This window comes from Dermacentor andersoni, chromosome 4 (genome assembly GCF_023375885.2).
Source record: "Dermacentor andersoni chromosome 4, qqDerAnde1_hic_scaffold, whole genome shotgun sequence".
Lineage (NCBI taxonomy): Eukaryota > Metazoa > Arthropoda > Arachnida > Ixodida > Ixodidae > Dermacentor > Dermacentor andersoni.
In genome coordinates this window covers 197,879,382-197,893,741 of record NC_092817.1, presented here as the reverse complement: position 1 = coordinate 197,893,741, position 14,360 = coordinate 197,879,382, and the positions used below count along the sequence as shown (strand labels likewise).

General features: G+C 45.9%; 1 pseudogene; it reads left to right on the top strand.

Annotated features, from left to right (window-relative positions):
• Positions 1–13,967: 13,967 nt before the first annotated feature.
• On the top strand, positions 13,968–14,086 carry LOC126532561 (5S ribosomal RNA; annotated as a pseudogene).
• Positions 14,087–14,360: the final 274 nt, after the last annotated feature.

Here is a 14,360-nt window from a genome sequence, read left to right as displayed (position 1 = left end):
CAAGCGTTCTTGGGTTTAGAGACAAAAGCACGGAAATGTTGTCGCGAATCGTAGAGAACTGGGACCTTGAGGATGTGGCAGAGTGCCTCGAAGAAGCGCGCGCTGTGAAGTACACACGGTTTGAGGGCTCTAGTCACGCACGCTCGACCGCATTTATGCGTCTGTTGACATCCTTCCGGAATGTACCAGTTACGAAGTAGTGCCAGTGTCGTTTTCTGACCATTGTTTAGTTCAGTGCTGCATAGGAAATCCAAAGCGAGGTAACGCTTTCTCATGGGAAACGTGGAAATTAAATAACAAGCTTCTTCAGGATGGGAGGAAGACGAAGACGACGAGCTTCTTCAAGCTCGTTACAGTTACGAAGTAGTGCCAGTGTCGTTTTCTGACCATTGTTTAGTTCAGTGCTGCATAGGAAATCCAAAGCGAGGTAACGCTTTCTCATGGGAAACGTGGAAATTAAATAACAAGCTTCTTCAGGATGGCAGGAAGACGAAGACGACGAGCGATAGGCTCGCTTCCGAACGCCCGTCTCTGCCCGGTTCTCTGCCAGACAGAAGAAGAGAAGCCAGCGATTGCGCTTGGGAGCGGCTTCAAGAAGACCTCCTGCTCGCGGTGAAATCGTTCCACGTCTACCGTCGGAATCTCCACCCCGGTGTGCCCAAGCTGGAACTTACTTGGTGGTTTGGCTGAGTTTTGGGTGGATTTGACCTAGTTATCTTACTTATCTTATTTTTGTAGGACTTATCCGTGGTTGAAACAACGCTGATGTCTAAAAACTCTCCTGGGCAAGGGCACAACCCTTGGTCAGCCTCCCTTTCCCCTGATGATTTGCCTTTGCAATCTTTCTTCCGCAGCGGTGTTAGCAGCATCCCTGTCGCGCTGGTGCCCTCGAACGGTGGATTCATCTGGCTGAACAACGCACAAGCTGTTCAGGCCGAGCTCCAGGCCATGACGCGTCATTTCCAGATGATAAGCGATGTCCGACAATTTGGAAGAGGTGGGATAGTCTGTAGGTCATCAGATTCGACCTGTGTCGCAGACCTCCTAAAGTGTAAGACTTTCGCATCTGTCCCGGTGAGTGCGTTTATTCCTCCTCATCTAGCATGCACTAAAGGCATTGTCCGGGGCGCAGACTCTCGATTGAGCCCAACTGAGACTCTGGAGAAACTGTCTGATGCTGGCGTCATAGCTGTATACCGGTGTAACCGACTGGTAAATGGAGAAAAAGTTGCCACAGAATCAGTTATTGATACGTTTGCTGGCATGTCCTGCCCTTCTGAACTGAAAGTGTGGCCACTTACTTTTAGAGTGGAACCTCTCGCTTCCCGTCCACTTCAGTGGCGGAACTGTTGGCGTTTTGGCCATGGTGCAGGAGGCTGCAAATCAAATGGACGCTGTCGCGCCTGTGGTGCTGATCATTCTCCCAATGATTGCACAGCTGAAGCCGAAACACTCTGCCTATGTGGAGGAAACCATGCGGCTGACTACGCAAACTGCTCGGCTAGAGCTAACGAAATACAGGTACTCGAAGTAATTGACAGGCGACGATGTTCGCGGCGAGAAGCTATTGCAGTCGTCAAGGAAAGAGCCTTTGGATACGCTGGCGTCACTGCGAGGCAATCTACTTTACAGGAAGACAACTTGTCGAAACTCATTGAATCGGCCGTAGAAAAAGCAATGACAAAGGCTATGCAACATATTGTCACAAGTGTTACCGACTGTCTTTCCCAAGTGTTTACTGCGCAGATGACACAGCTATTGCAAACAGCTACAACACCAATCACCAAATTGATTGCTTGTGCTGCAGAACAGGTAGCCAGTTCAGTCCTAGTGCCGAATCCCACATCGGACCCAACATTTGTTGGATCCGATCCTTGTTCTTCGCGTCAGTCAGACTCGCAGGTCGACATGGAAACAGGTCATTATACCAGGCCGCAAAAAACGAACTGGGTCTCCAGTAACTGCTTCTTGTCCATATACCAAAAACAAAAAGGGTTTTCTGCTTCAACAGACTTACATTGCTTAACAACTCAGCTTAATCCTGACGTCATAATCTTACAAGAAACCTGGCTTACTCCTGAGAAAAATTTTCTATTTAAAGATTTTCGATCTTTTCGATTAGATCGCCTTTCACAAGGAGGTGGCTTAATGATTTTGTTGTCATCTAAATTCTGTCATAAGGCGAAAATAGGTTTCAAGTTAATGTCTCCGGAATGTGAAATTTTGGCAGTGCACTTTAGCATCCCAGGCTACCGTACATTTTCAATTATAAATGCTTATTTCCCTACGGGCGTACACAGTACATACAAATTAGATAGTGCGCTTGCCAGCTGCAAAAATGAAGTCATTCTTACTGGTGACTTCAACTCGCATCACGTGTCTTGGGGTTACAAAACAGATTTAGGTGGGACACGTCTGTGGAACTGGATCATAGATAAAAACCTTACATGCCCTAATACCAGTGGACCTACATTTGTCCGCGGACAATCTCGCTCAGTGTTAGATTTGACGTTTTCTAGCACAAGTGTCACTGTGACATCTTGGACAACGATTGATTTCTGTACAAACAGTGATCATCTCCCGGTATACTTTGAAACTGCATGCCCTTTAACATCAGTTGAACGACAAGGCAGAATATTTGTGAATTGCAAAAAATTTAAAGACTGCTTGCGGTCCACCATTGCGTCACTAAGTAATAGTAATGACGAAGACATTGGCTTGAATATTTGTTCAGCATTACAGACGTCCCGACAAAAGTCTGAATTTGTAATTCAGACAGCTAAGCGTTCCTCATCTAGTCCCTGGTGGAACAGCGAGTGCACACGAGTTTATAGAAGGAAAGCTGCTTGGAAAAAACTTCTACATAATCAGAGCCCACAAAATTGGAAAGATTATCAATTTATTTCGGCAACCTTCAAACGTACTATTAAACATGCAAAAGATGAGTACGATAAAAACCATTTTGATTATCTATCTAAATCCAAAAACAAACGTGCTTTATTTAATTACCTTCGTTTTAGAAACAAACTCCCAATGAGCATTAATGTAGACTCAATCGTCTATAGCTCACAGGAAATTCAGGAGTCCTTAGAACTACTGGCTAAAGGACTGGAGAGTCAGTTCGCAACGCGCCTCCAAACTCCTGTTTTTTCTCCTGCATTGTCGGGCTACAAGGAGATATCCTATTCGGAAGTAGCAAAGGTTATGTTACAGCTGCCAACTACAGCGCCTGGCCCGGACGGCATAACAAATGCAATGTTAAAGATTTTCTTTCAAGAAGCTCCACGTGAGCTTCTGAAGTTGCCAAACTACTCTGTTGGTAACGCATGGATTCCACAAGATTGGAAGATCGCCAAAATTATTCCGTTACTTAAAAAAACAAGCGGCAGGGTATACTATGGACAACATCAGACCAATTGCGTTGACATCAAACATAGTGAAACTTATTGAGAGAGTGCTTCTCGGACATATATTAGAGTTTATTGACGACAATCGATTGTTGAGTCCGTGTCAAATTGGATTTCGATCTGGCTATTCAATATGGCACGCGCATGTAGACCTTGAAAGTCTCATTAACATCGCCAGACAGAAAAAACAATATGCGGCTCTAGTTACCTTAGATATATGTAAAGCCTATGACAGCATTGAACATACAATTTTAACGAATCGGTTACAGAGCCATTGCTTTCCAGGCTATATTGTAGCATGGGTGCATGAATTTTTAAAAGACAGGGAGTTCTAATGTTTTCGAAGCGGCTATTCTTCCAGTAAATATAAGCAAACAAGAGGTGTGCCTCAGGGATCGGTGCTTTCACTAGTATTATTTAATATTTTACTGAGCAGAATCCCCGTTCACCCAGCTGTCAGTACATACGTTTATGCTGATGACATTGCTTTTTTTGGTATGTCTAGCGACATATACTCTTTACGATATACTGCAGTCGTATCTAAGGGAACTGGAAGGCTGGCTGGATAGCTTACACTTAAACCTGAATGCTAATAAATGTGCTATCCTTGTGTTTCCCGTTAAAGACCCAGTATACATATCGCTTAACTATCATCTCGAAGATATCCCACAAGTAGAGTCACTAAAATACCTTGGAGTTATTTACAACGGAATTCTTAACTGGCGGCCGCCCATTGAATATATTGCGACAAAAGGAGCTCGTTCAATGGGCATTTTGCGCAAGTTGAGCAACCGGAGAACAGGTATGCGAAGAAAATCCCTCTTGATGGTATATAAGATGTATGTTCGTCCGGTGTTAGAATTTGGATGCGTTTTATTCTCCGGTGATCCAGCATACAAGCTTCGGCCGCTAGTTTTGTTGGAACGAGAGGCGCTACGTCTGTGCTTAGGCCTCCCAAAATACGTTTCGAATGCCGTATTATACCTGGAATGCCGAATGCCGTATTATACCCATAATATGCCGATATCGCCTTCTGACAGTTCAGACTTTCCTAAGGCTATATGAATCCCCATTAAACCGCCTTCAAATTATTTTCCTCTCTGATCCAGAATTATTTTTTCCTATTCATTGGCCCAGGTTTCATAGACCACAGATTATATTTGTGCAAACATTACTTGAACCACTAAATGTGCAAATTCTCGAGGTGCTTCATGATAATACTCATTTAAGTTACCCAGAGATCAGGTTCGATGACATTTTCCCAAACCACGCGAAACTACTCCCTTACGGCATCTTAAACGCCATGTTGCAAGACCACCTAAGCAGCCTAGAAACAAACGTTATCATTGCAACAGATGCCTCACAGTGCGAGGAAAAAGCTGGCATTGGAATATTTTGTCCTGCACTCGACTGGTCTTTTTCTTTAAGGTTGCCTGATTTTGTGCCTATTTTTCTGGCCGAGTTGTTAGCAGTAATCCTAGCTTTACGTAAATTAGACCCAATTATTACAATGGCTGCCATTCTGACTGACTCCCTTTCAGTATGCTCTTGCCTTACCGCTACTAATGAGTCACCTATGCTAAAACTATTCCACTTACTAGTTCCAGCCCATGTGCAATGTGCTCATTTGATTTGGGTGCCAGGGCATAAAGGTTTCTTTTTTAATGAAACTGCTGATTCACTGGCAAATGCATCACTATCCGGCCCTCTTCTTCCTATTCTACCAGTGACAGCACAGATCACGGCAGCAAGATTTCGGATACAATCAATAAGATTAGCCTTATGAAACCCACATTTGACTGCTTCTCCAGAGTATAAGCAACTGACATTTCCCTGGCATAGCGAATCCTGTGACACAAAGATGCTTGAGGTCTGCCTCACCAAATTACGCTGCCGCGTACCCTCGCTGAATTTCTATTTACACAGGTCGGGTTTGGTTCCCTCCCCCCTCTGCTCTTTTTGTAATGAGGAAGAGACGATACACCACTTTCTTCTATCTTGTCGCCGCTTTACTGCGGTTAGAAAAAGATGGTTGGAAATACCTTTTCGAAGAATTGGCCTGGACTTGACAGAACCTGCAATTCTTTCGTTCGGAGCGTCCACTTTGGGATTCAGCCACAGGGATGCATGCTTCGCTGTCGGAACATTTCTTGCGGAATCTAAACGAATGCCCTGCTAAATTCCTTTCTTTTTGTTTGTACTTTTAAATTAATTATTACTCATTCAATATTACCTTCCTGATTTTATTTAACAGGTAATTAAGCGTTATTCAATGCTATTTCAATAGCTATTAGGAAATTTATGCTCCATAATAATTTCGAATAATCCACCCACTTCTTGGCCAATCCCCCATCGTGGGTAGGAGCCACACGCATCGCAGGCTACAACAACAACAACAACAACAGCCCGTCTGTAATTTTAAGTCTTCTTTAGCAAGTGTAGAGCGCCTTTTTACTCTTTGTGCCTCTCTTTCACCGAACGCCGGTCTGGGGTCACCGTCCTGCGAGAGAAGCACAGCAAGCGGCTCCCGAAGCGCACCGAACCGAAGCAGCGCGGCGAGCCTCCGCCGTCGGCCGCCCTTCGTGATGCTCTGATGGCATCCGTCGCAAACAATCAGCAATCAGGTCAGCACGTTGCTTCTGTAGACCACTGAGAAGAAGAGCAAGCAAGGAAAAGGCTACGTGAAGATGACATCGACACAAGGGAATCTGCAGGAGACAACGAAGAGATGGACCAGACAGCCTTCACTGTTGTCTCTTACAAAAAGAAAAGAGCAGCAGGTCTTCCTGTTATATTCAAGCCAACTCAGCCTGACAGCAGCTTAAGGAAAGTAAACCCAAATCTTCTGGCTTTTGCGCGCGTGACAACAGCCCAAGAAAAGATACTCAGCAACCGTCTCAACAAGGATGGCAGCCTCATGGTGACAGTGTCTACACTTCCTGCAGCCAATCGTCTCCTCACAGTGACAGATCTATCGGGTATTCCTGTACAAGCTCGAGTTCCATACTCCTACTCTGCCACGTACGGAAGGATACAGGACGTTCCTGTTGAGTACTCAGATGACGACCTCAAGGAGTATTTGAGCGAACAAGGAGTCATATCTGCTAGAAGGCAAGTTTTCTACGTCCCTAACGAAGATGGCGTAGTAACGGAAACCCTAAGACGCTCGGTCATCCTGGAATTCTCTAAGGACGCCCCTTTACCAAACCGAGTGTCGCTTGGATTCTGCAGTTATCCCGTGACGGAATACATGGGTCTGCTACTCAATGTTTCAGATGTCAAAGACATGGACATATAGCGAAATATTGTAAAGGCCCCATCCGCTGCAAGATATGCGCTGGTCCACATACGCATAAGGAGTGTACGTCACGTTCCCAGCCTCGGTGTGCAAACTGTGGAGCTGTGCATGCTGCATCATACGGAGGGTGTCCTAAAAAGAAATCAGCCACTCTTGCACGGACGATGGAGCAAATACAAGGAAGAGTGCGGAAACGAAGAGAACCACCACCGAATCCGGATGTGATGTATACATCTACAAACCAAAAGCAACACGACACGGTGCAGCGCAGCGACACGGCTTTGAAAAAGTCCTACGCCTCAGTCGTGAAAGAAAACCAGCAAAGGCCTTCAACTGCAACGAATCCATCAAAGCACTCAAGTGATATAACCTCAAGCCCACGACAGCAACAAGTGTCCTCAAGGTCGCAGCAGAAGAACAGGAAGAACCAAGAAAAGTTGTTAGATGGTAGCACTGCAAACGAGATATCGAGTATGCTGATTCCCATGATGTTCGCCGCAATCAAGGCTATTCTCCGTGCCAGCCCATCGTTAAGAGCATCCCTGAAGTAGAGGCCGTCCTCGCTTTGGAACCGCTAGTGTCGTCTTCTTTCACGGCGCAAAGCCGTGATTTTTCGCAGTAGCAACGATGGCTTCGCCAACAATCGTCCCAGAAGCGGTGTCCACCAACAAACACTTCCGCACATGTATATTCCAGTGGAACGCTCGCGGCTTGCGCTCGAAGTTAGCAGACTTTAAGCATCTTACGCGAGTGTACCGATTCCCTTTTTTGGTCATTTCCGAGTCTCGCGTAGACGAGCACTTTAGGATAAAGGGGTATTATTTTCATCATTCAAGGCGACAAAATGGAATTAGCCGACTGCTCGTTGGATTTCGCAACGACATACCTGCCTCTGCGATTGACGTAGCACCACATGACAAGAACGAATATATTTGCGCAAACGCAGTGATTGCATCCAAAGTGTTTACCCTGATCGGCGTCTACTTGGAACCAGGATCACCTTTCGACGTGACAACATTGGAAAACTTGTTGACAAACACTCAGTTTCCACATATTATTTGTGGCGATTTCAACGCACATAACGAGATCTGGGGCAGTTCACATACATGTGCTCGGGGTGCCAAGCTGGCGAAGCTTTTTGCAAAATACAACATAGAGCCCTTGAACGACGGCAGCATAACATACCTGAAAAATCCGACGACTGTTAGCTGCATTGACGTCACATTCGTATCAAGTCAAGTGGCCCCTATATTCGGATGGTGTACAGATTTCGAGACTCGAGGTAGTGATCACTACCCGATCCCAATCTCTCCCCTTCATTTTCAGACGTCGCCCAGAAAAGTGAAACTGAAGTCGGTAGACTGGGAAGCTTACATAGCAGCCGTAGACAAAGGAATCACAGCCTCGACTACGAATACAGAAATAATACCGGCAATAGCTCATTGCCTCAAACAAAGTACCCGCTCTGGCGCTAAGCATTGTAATGTGCCAACAAACGACGAGGAATTTGAAAGGTTATGTGCCATTCGAAGGCGTGCCGAAAGGAAGGCTCTACGTACTAAGAATATCGAAGACCTCAGAACTTGTCGACGGGCACAAAGACATATACGACGTTACCTCATCAAACTGGACCGAAAAAGGTGGAGGGACTTTTGTGGGACACTGGACATACGACAACCGCTGAGCAAAATCTGGCGAGTCGTCAGAGGCATTCGCAAAGAGCCGCAACAGCTTTATCCTTTTGTCGCCCTCTCATTACATGAGCGCGCATCCCTGAAAGAGGTGGCAGAGCAGTACTGCAGGCTCCTTTCCAACGGGGCACAACCTTTGCGGCAAATTGCAAGTCGTCAGCCTAGTCCACCTCGAGCTACCCTTCCTGACTTAGAATTACCATTCACCATCGAAGAGCTCACGGCAGCAATCGGCGACGTAAACAAGCGATCATCACCTGGCCATGACGGCGTGAGTTATGAAGCGCTCGCAAATCTATGCCACACATCTCGCCTACGCCTTCTGGAGTACTACAACGCCTCATGGATAACTGGGGAGGTTCCTACGGAATGGAAGCTTGCGAAAGTCATTCCTATATTGAAACCAGCGAAGCAGCCAACAAATTACGCCTCCTTCAGACCCATATCTCTGCTTAGCTGCGTAGGGAAGCTATTCGAAAAAATGATCTACAGACGACTAAATTGGTTCCTGGAAAGTGCAAAAGTTTACCCGGAGGAAATGAATGGCTTCCGGCAAAATAGATCCGCAATTGATAATTTCATTGCCTTGGTCTCATCAATTGAAGAGGAATTGGTCTCTTCTGGAAACATACCTACTGCATTATTTTTAGACATTAAGGCAGCATATGATTCGGTCTATCATAAAGCAATACTTGACGCTTTGGAAACCATTGGTCTTGGAGGACGGCTCTACGCATGGATTGAAGACTATCTTCAAGGACGCCAACTTTTCTTGTGTACCCCGGATGGCCCCATGGCGCTTTATGCCGTCGAGAAGGGAGTGCCACAAGGAGCTGTGTTAAGCCTGGTATTATTTAGTTTAGTCCTGATCCATCTGAAAAGAAACCTGCCCCCTGGCGTCAAAATCACACTGTATGCGGACGACATCTGCATTTGGAGTGCGGCGCGTTCCCGCAGTACCACCCAACAACGCCTCCAGAGAGCGCTAGCAAATATATCGGCCTATCTAAATCCAAGGGGTCTGAAATTGTCCCCCGACAAAACCGTTGCCATGGCTTTCACGCGGAGGTGTATGGAAAAATACCCACTAGTTTTGGGTGGTCGTGCCCTTCCATACGTCAAGACGCAAATGTTTCTTGGAGTGACGATCGATAGGAACCTCACATGGTCGCCCCAAGTGAAAAAACTGAGTGAGAAGATTTCCTCGGCGTCGCACGTATTCCGATTTTCAGCCGGATCACAGTGGGGCAGCAACTGTAGATCAATGGTGCTCCTCCATAAGGCCTTCGTCGACGGAACACTACGATATTACCTCCCGATCCTGCACAAAATATCTCCCACAAGCAAGAAAAAACTCGAGGCAGCACGAAACAACTGCCTTCGCGTATGTCTTGGCCTTCCGAAGGCGTCGTCCCGCTCAGGGACTGTAGCAGAAGCTGGATGCCTGCCTCTGGAAATGTTATGTTCGCAGGAGACACTTCGGATACACCTCCGCCACGTCATTCATACGAAGACTCACTTTTTAAAGGATATTTCCAGAACCCGTGCTACATCTAGCTTTGGGCAGGCCGTCGGAAGCATATCTATTTCGATTCCTGCTCAGGCGTCACAAATTATGCCGCGAAACATTTCACCATGGACACTGTCCCCACTGGAAATCGTGCCATATATACCTGGAATCAGTGCGAAAAAAGAAATGCCTCAAGCAGCGACTTATCAGATAGCTTTAGAATATATGCACAAAGAATACGCAGCCGCAACGCACATTTTCACAGATGGCTCTACAACTCCACATCGTTCATCATGCGGACTTTTTGTTCCCTCTACAGGGCAACGATTCTCGTTTCGTCTTGAGCGAGCGACATCATCTACTTCAGCGGAGCTATATGGCATTAAGGAGGCCCTTGTGTATGTACTTCGACAGCAGCCGCCAAACACATGGGTGATTTTCACAGGCTCAAAAGCAGCCCTACAAAGTATGTGGAACAGGCACAAGCGTTGCAATAATCAACCAGCAGCATTTGACATTGCTTATCTTCACCACAGGGCTAAGATTGCTGGGCATTGCATAAAGTTCCAGTGGATCCAGTGGCCATGCCGGCATTTCGGGAAATGAAAGAGCGGACGACGCTGCCAGAAAGGGACTCCAATACCACAAGTTCAAAAGAACATATTTTACAAAATCCGACGCTTCAAACATCGCAAAAAAATATGCCTATCAAGAAAAAGACCGCATCTTGAATCTGCCGCTTCACCAAGATAACTTTCTACGTTACATTGACCCAGATATGAGACCAAAACTTCCACGACCACTTCCTCGACACTTAGAGACATTGTACCATCGTCTTCGACTGAACGTGACATACACGAACAATTATCTGTACCGCAGAGGATTAACCACTAACCCATACTGTGATAACTGTCGCAACTTAGAGACAATTGAGCACATATTACTAGAATGCCCCGCGTACCGCGACGAGAGACAATTTTTAGAGCACCAAATGGACATGGTTTGCCACGAACCGTTAACGTTACCGAGCATCTTAGGTCCAATGCCCGACCCTTCAAAACAGCGACGGGTTTTGGATTATTGTTCAAATACCTGACAGAAATTGGTCAAATAGGAAAGCTTTAAAAATTGCATCCTTCCTATACAAAAGCCTAAATTTACCCGCCATGTCACCTGTCAATATTAGTATCAGGTCCACTCGGACATTTCATATTTACTTTTATCCTTTTTTCTCCCACTCTTTTCTGGAATCTTTTCATCCCATTCCCCATCCCTATACAGAGTAGCATGCCAGCGGTTATATACACGCCAGCAAAATTGTCTGTTTTTCTATTAAAGAGCCCTCTCTCTCTCTCTCTCTCTCTTCTTCAGGATGAACCGTTTAACCGAGCAGTAAGAGAAGAAATAAGGAAAATAGACCCCAGCAAAAACCTTCACGTATGGCAACAGTGGGAGCTGAGTAAGGAAACCCTAAAAATAAAGGCAATAGAGAGGGCTACCTGTATTCGTTACGCAGAGAAACAAAAAGAGACCGAGTTAAAGACGCTTCTTCATAAACTGCTCAGGCAGGAATCTCAGGCATCGGGCAAATGGATAGAAGACATAAGAAAAGTGAAACAACAGTTAGAGCGACTTAAAGAGCAACGCTATCGGGGAGCCCTGGTGAGGGCAAGGGCTGAAGACACAGCTGCAGGTGAAGCGCCTTCGAAACGAGCGCTAGGGTCAGAAAAAGCACGCGCTGAAAGGAACCACATCGACGGAATAGAATGGCGCGGGACCTTATCAACAGACACAGACGACATCAAAGCAGCGTTTCATGAGCATTACCGGGCGCTATTCTCGTTCCACAAAGTAGAGGCTACCACATTTGGGAATGAGTTTTTGCGTGCTATACCCCGACTGGACGACGAAAGAAAACAAAGATTGGAACTAGAGATAACAGAATCCGAAGTTGAACAGGCCTTACACAACTGAAACCCCGGAAAATCGCCTGGACCAGACGGCTTTAGCGCCGGTTTTTATAAAGAATTTAAGCACGAAATTAGCCCTGTATTGAATGTAATCTTTAACGAAGCTTACAGATTGAACACATTGCCTCCGTCCTATGGGTCGTCACACACCCTACTTATTCCTAAAGCTGATGATGCAGTGAAATTAAGATAAGTTACGGCGTATCGTCCCATAGCACTCACTAATCTCGAGTATTATATATTTATGAAGATATTGGCGCGTAGATTACAGTCAGTGATACAGGACATCGTCGGGCCTCACCAGACAAGTGGTATAAAAGGCCGATCTATTGTTGCTAATATTCACAAAGCGCGCAGTGTAGTTGAGTGCTGTGATGATAGTAATGGTCGGATTGCCATTTTACAAATTGACTTCGAGAAGGCTTTTGATTGCGAGGCTCATGAAATCTTGTTTGCCGTTTTACACTATGCCAATGTCGGATCTGTAATCTGCGAGGGGGTCACCCTGGCGTACCGTAACTGCAGGACGAGATTGATCGTGAATAAGAGTTTGGGGGCTCCCATTAGCCTGCAACGTTCTGTGCGTCAGGGCTGCCCCCCCAGTGCTCTGTTGTTTTGTATCTACATTGAAACCCTGTGTATGAGATTGATTGAAAAGAGTAGAATTACGGGATTTAAGCTACAAGCTGTAGAAGTGAAGCTGCTGGCTTATGCAGATGATGTCGCTGTTTTCGCTGAGGATCAGGAGAGCATAATTGAGGCTGTTAAATGTGTCCGTAAATTTAGCTGTGTCACTGGTAGTGGAGTTAACTCTGGCATGGAACGTGGCCAACGAAGCCAGATCATTTCGCCAACGTACAAAGGATGACGACCCCGGGCAAGTATTTGCGCGTCCCGCTCGATGCCTATCGTGATAGCGAGCAGTACTGGAAAGGGCAGGTCAGGGAGGCGCGGGAGAGAGCTGAGAAGTGGAAAGGCACTAACATTTCTATTTTTGCCAGAGCCACCGTTTGCAACCTTTTCTTTATCAGCAAGCTTTGGTACGTAATGCAAGTATTGCACTGTTCACGGTCAAACGTTCAGAAGCTACACAGGATTTTCGCCGTCTTTGTCAGGGCGTCGGAATGGGAGCGCTGTAGCCGGACAAACTTGTACCGGCAGCTAGTAAACCGGTTTTTGTTCTTTAGGGACGTAGCAGACCCGTTCTTGCGCACGGTATGCCAAATGAGGCTCAGGAGACGGCTGCCAGAGTATGTTGTTTCAACCGAAGAGTTTTCGGGAGGTATTCGAGGTTTTTACAAAGAAGTCGTATCGAGTGTCAGATTTCTTTCAGTGCGTTTTTCGAATGATTACCGGTCCGGTGTGAACAAAAAGAAACTGTATTGTGCTTCGTGCGACATTCTTTTCCCAGTGCAGTTGTACAGGTCCATGTACGGTGGAGGTCCAAGCAGCGATGTTTTAAACAGAGTGAAGAAAATGCAGGTTCCGCCAGGAACAAGAACCTTCTTTTTTAAATTACACACTGAAACATTACCAGTTAAGACGTTTTTGGAGGGCAAGGGAGTATTTTTACCGTGGGGAACGCACTGTTTAATTTGCAAGCAGCCAGAGACCATAGATCATGTTTTTTTAAACTGTTGGGAAGGCGTTCTTCTGGGATGTATTGCAGAGGTCACTAAAGAAAGAATTTCCACTAGACCCGTATGGAATTCGTTACTTAAGCATAGATTATTAAGCATTAATTATGCTCTTGGGCCTCCACTGCATTTGGCGCGCAAGAATGGCAGGATACCATGTTGATAAAGATGCGCGGCCTGCACGGATGTATTTCAGGAAACAGATACACTGGCTTGTCGCTCTCCATAAAGCGACAGAGGAAACACCCGAGTGGCTCCCAAGAGTAGAGCCGTTGGTGGATTTGCGCGAATTTTGATTAACCTGAGCCAGTACGATACTGGTTGAATACGAGCGCACACAGCAAATGTATATTGTTCTTTGGTGTTCGTTACGGTGATTGTTGTCTCTTGCGAAAAGTTATGTACCAAAGATCAGGCAATAAAGAAAGAAAAATAGTGGCCAGTAAAAAAAAAAAAAATCGGCCATACCATGCTGAATACGCCGATTCTCGTCCGATCCCCGAAGCTAAGCAGTATTGGGCTCGGTCAGTACTTGGGAGGGAGACCACCAGGGAACACCGAGTCCTGATGGCACCGTACTTTTTGCTTTTTTATTGCGTGCTTCTGTGACTTTTTTTTTCTTTTACACTCACGTGTGGGTGGTTGCATTTACTGTTACGTTCAACTGGTGCAGCCTGCTGGCAGAGCCAACGTCGAAGTGCAAAAACAACATGCAGGCCACTAGGCGATTGTACGCGAAGTGACGGTGGTAACCGGTATAAGTAATGCTGCAAAATTTAGTCGCACAGACTGCTAACCGTTTACCTATTACACCCGTATCCAGCTCAATGACAATCAATAAATTGGC